Raw genomic sequence first — 5,005 nt, forward strand, 5'->3', positions numbered from 1 at the left:
AAATAATGATTTATGTGTTATAATAGTTCATTGTTTCAATGAATGTTCTATATAAGAAAAGTTTCGTGTACATTATATCTCGTTGCATAAAAAACAAATATAATACAGATTAATTTATTCAAGCTATATTTTTCTTTATGATATTGTACGTAATGAATAGAATAAACCATAAAATGAATTTCTATTGTTAGAAAAATTGAAATATTAATTAGGAATTTATATTTCAGAATATATTCAATGTAGATAAATATTATGAAAATACCTTCTTTATAACCGTAGATATAAATAAATCTGTTGATTGTGAATTGATTTCTAAAGAGTGTCTTTTATATTCATTTCTTGGATGGACTAATTAAAAAATTTATTAAAACGATATATGCGTATAGGGAATTTCTTTACAGCAAAGTAGTGACTTAATTTTAATTTTTTCCGAAATTATTTTTCCAAAAGTTTTTCTAAAAGTGTAATACGAAAATATATTAATATTACATGAATACTTTGATATATCCAATATTAATATATAGATTGTAACTATAATAAACATCTAAATTTATCTTATAAGCGCTGCCATTTTCTTTGTATACATTTTGCCTTCATCTTTCAGTAACATATAAAAAAGATTTGCTAAGCTTAAACGCAAAATAATAATATTTTTTTTAAGCGCATTTAAATTATTGCTTACAGTGTATTGTATTTCAGATAAACATCATTCTATTGAAATTTTTATAATAGTGAACTTACTAAACCTTAAAACCTTACTAAAAGAATTATAATTTTTTCTGCTTGCATTTTTTAATAATAAATATATTTATAAAATTAATTAATTTACTGCTGCAATTGGTACTAATAATATATTAATTATGCTTTTCGATTATTTAGATTTCAAGAAGTGCGTCTAACTACGCCCTGCGGAAAGTAAAACCATGTCATAGAATTGTAATTTTTAATAAAAAGATTTTTTTAATAAAATGTGTTTTTTTTTTTTATTATTACATCTACTTTATGATTAAAAAAGGATTTTGAATGAAAATAAGTGTAATATTGATCATTTATTTTGTTACTCATACAATATGCACAAGGAGCTTAACTTGTTAATTGATTAAAGAATTTTGATTGTCCAAGAAAAAATGGCTCGTAAATGTCGTCTATTTTATAAAAAGTTTAAAAATTTATTATAATTATAATAAATTTTACACTTTATTGGGAAATTTTTTTTTAACTACCATTCAACAAGTATTTTTTCTCTATTTATTTATTCTATGTAATATTTTTAAATCCAATTGCCTTTAAGTTTGAAGCTATGAAATTAAATAAGGTTGAAGAATTTAAATTAATATATTTCGTGTTCCTTATCTTACTCAAGTTAACTTTTCCTTTTGTCGTGAACGTAAAGTACTCGCAAATGAGTCACCTGTACTTAGTATTAACTATTTATAATTCAATATTTACCATTAATATTATGCGTTTGTCTGAAATTTTATTCTTCCGAAAACTTAATATACACTTAATGGATTTTTAGTGCCGGTATATAGCGATATATGCAAATGTATTAGTTTTTGTAATATTTATTATTAATTAAAATAATTTATATTTACTTCTAATTTAGTTTCATTTTCTTCTAACTATTTAGCCGTACAAAAACGTATACGTATACGAGTTCCAAAATTTAAAATAATAACAATTATTTTTGTAAACAATAAAAAATATCTATAAGATTTAAATAAGTATTATGTATAGATTAATTTCAATACTTCGATTTCATATTTTTAATTAACGAAAAGAAATATTTTTTTTTACCATTAAGTTTGATAAAAAGAAAGTTGAGTTTTATAGTAATATTGATAAAAATTGTCAATATCCATTCAAGATCAATGTGTCTCTTTATACCTTAGATAACTATAAAAGAATATCTGTTTGTATTGTTTCATAAATAGCTTCTAAATGCATAAAATTAAATCATTTCCGGCAAATTCATTCCTTACGAAGAGTCAATGCAATGGAATAAGCAGAAAGCCATATTTATGCAGCTACATGGAAAACGAATGATTATGCCGAGTTTCAATTATTACATATTACCTACATTAAATTCATATTGATAGGGCTGAGTAATTACGAGGGAATTCTTGTGCTAAATTTTATGTTTAATGTAACTATATTAATTTCTATGAAATTTACAATTATTCTTTATGCCTCGATAATACTCATATTGATTCATATTCACGTAATTGTTTAATATGCATTTAAACATTGATTATACAAGTACTTAGTAATTTTTGTCCTTATGGCTGGCTTTGAATTGATGGAGAAATAAAAAAAAACTTTTCCACAAAAATTATAGGGTTACCATTAATGAACCAATTGATTTTATATAATAATAGTATATAGTAGTAAGTAGCTAATTTTCGAAATCCAACGGAATGATTGAATAGGCTTCTTTGTAATTTTTCTATATGCGTTTCTAAATAGAATATAAATATTTTAGAACCTGGAGTGATTCAATAAAACAGTATTTGGAATGACAAAGCTGTCTTGAATGAGACTAGTTGTTGCCAGAATTACCATTAATGTTGACACTTTAGGTAGTAGTAGTAGTAGTATTATTCGACATAGCCTTTGTAGCTTTATTTTACGAATCGATGTGTATATAAAATATTCACTGATAACCGACAAAATACTTAGAGTTCTTGACTTATTAACCCCGTTTTGGAAGATACATAATTTACTTTTCAACTGCTAATTATATTATTAAGGTTTTAATAATGTTTTAATACGAGATGAGCAGAATATTTTACTTCGTTGAAATGATAAGGGAAAAATCCAGTAAATAGACGAAAATCTCGGATATTATGCATTAGAAATAAATTTGCAATTATATATAATTAAATATTTTATTTCATTGCGTAGTTAAATTTTTGAAAAGATAAAATGAATAAACGTTTATGTATTGTAGATAATGCAGATAATAAAATGTTAATGAAACATTTTCTAAAATTTCAAATTCTGTATTTAATTGAAATTATTTTATTTGTCCTGAACAATTAAGTATTACCTTCTTTTTTTTTCATTGTAAGGAAAAATAAATTTCTATTTCAATTTATTAATATCTATGCTCACGATTATTGATTTATCGGCTGTGAAGTATACATTATAAATAATTTGATAAAAATTTGTCTTTCTGTAAGCTCGACAAATGTTTTAATCAAACAAACCGTTGATCGACAAGTATTGTTTTTCGCTGGTTAAAGTATTTGATTGCAAGATAAGAATCATTAAATATAATATATTTATTTGTTGTATTAAATTACATTTATTTTACTTTCAAAATTTTTTAAATTATGATTCTTAGCGAAAATATAATAATAAATTATCGGAAATTCTTATTGAATATTTAATGATATTGAAAGTGATACTATTTTTCTCCGATTGGTGGTAATTTAAATAGATGACATGAGTTATTCAAAATATCTAATGTATTATTTTGTATTTAAATAAATTGTAATTAATGTGAACGTGTAAATATATATATATATATTTATTTTTTTTTTTTTTTGTTTTTTTTTTTTTGTTCAATGATTATAACCGTACAAAATAATCTATTGTAATCGTTTCTAAAGTGATTTTTCTAATGTATTATACCCTCTATTATAATAATATAAGCTACTGTATAATAACTTATCTCTTTACGTATTATTGTTTAAAAAATTTTACATTTTATTAAAACCTCTATTAAAACTTCCGAACATTATTCTTATTTTTCCAGCATACAATTATAAAATTCGAGCAGATATATTTCTTCCATTAATTATATTGAATATATTAGACAAACAAGTTGATTAATAAATAACGTATTTATAATGTTTGCTATTTTTTAACATAACAATTGTCTATTCTTTAAATATTCAACTAATTCAATTTAAAATTATAACTATTATGTTATGAACAGTTTATATGCAATTAATTAATATTTATTTAATGTTTAAATGGGCATTTAAGTCTGTGTTTAATATTAACAATTTGAGACAGAACTTTAATTCAGCATATAAATATTTAAGCGACTAATTGTAAGTTCTTTTTAAATTAAATATGTATAATTGAAATTGAATTGTATACCTTCTTTGTGTATAAATCAAAATAAATCTTCTACATTATAAAACAAATTATACTTTGTAAATATAAATATACTTAAATAAACATAAGAAGATAAAATATTGAATATATAAACTGTGGATTTTATTAAATTTTACAGTTGATCAGATTACTCTATCTTGTTCTCAACTATTGCATTAGTAGTTGCAAAATAATTTTCAAGTAAGTACACATAATTTTTTTAACGTTACCTATAATCTTTCAATCATACGTACAAGTTTAAAGACTGAAATTGGCGTATAATAATTTAAAGCCTTTGCTCTTTCAGATTTTTATAATCTTGAAAAGATATAAAAAATTTATATAAAATGAATGCCCTTACTTGTGCTCTTCTCGTTCTTGCGTGCGCTCTTATGAGTGTCGAAGGTATATCATATTTACATTTTTATTCTTTGAAATTAAATTTATTTATTTATATATATTTTATATATAATTAATATAAATTATATATATTATGTAGAATTCTAATATTTCTATTTTATTTGATTAGCGTTACGGAATTATACTGAGCCCACCACCCGCCGTCGCTTCAGGTAATTAATTTTTATATTTCATATTTAATTAAGCAAATATTAGAAATAATTCTTAACAAACTATAATGAGTCTAAGTGCTTCTTGTATATAATATCGGAGTCATTATTTTCGTAATATTGTTAAAGTTTGTAACTATAAAAAATAACCAAACAAAGATACGGCGAAACATTTAATCGAAGAAATTCAAATTTAATTTAAAATTGTATATTTTAAAATTGAAAATGTTTTAAATTCTTAATATTAATGATTTCTCTCATTATATTTAGTGATTATTTTTCTATATTCACAATAGAGTTATGCCATTTAATTATAATAGCAAATTTTT

General features: G+C 22.3%; 1 long non-coding RNA gene across 1 annotated transcript; it reads left to right on the plus strand.

Annotated features, from left to right (window-relative positions):
* The first annotated feature begins 4,227 nt into the window (after nt 1-4,227).
* Nucleotides 4,228-4,682, plus strand: LOC105361856 (uncharacterized). The gene is made up of 3 exons (XR_912857.1): nt 4,228-4,308; nt 4,415-4,512; nt 4,637-4,682. It is a non-coding gene; the product is annotated as an uncharacterized LOC105361856 (long non-coding RNA).
* Nucleotides 4,683-5,005: the final 323 nt, after the last annotated feature.

The sequence above is a fragment of the Ceratosolen solmsi genome, unplaced genomic scaffold (assembly GCF_000503995.2).
Source record: "Ceratosolen solmsi marchali unplaced genomic scaffold, CerSol_1.0 scaffold2, whole genome shotgun sequence".
Taxonomy (NCBI): domain Eukaryota; kingdom Metazoa; phylum Arthropoda; class Insecta; order Hymenoptera; family Agaonidae; genus Ceratosolen; species Ceratosolen solmsi.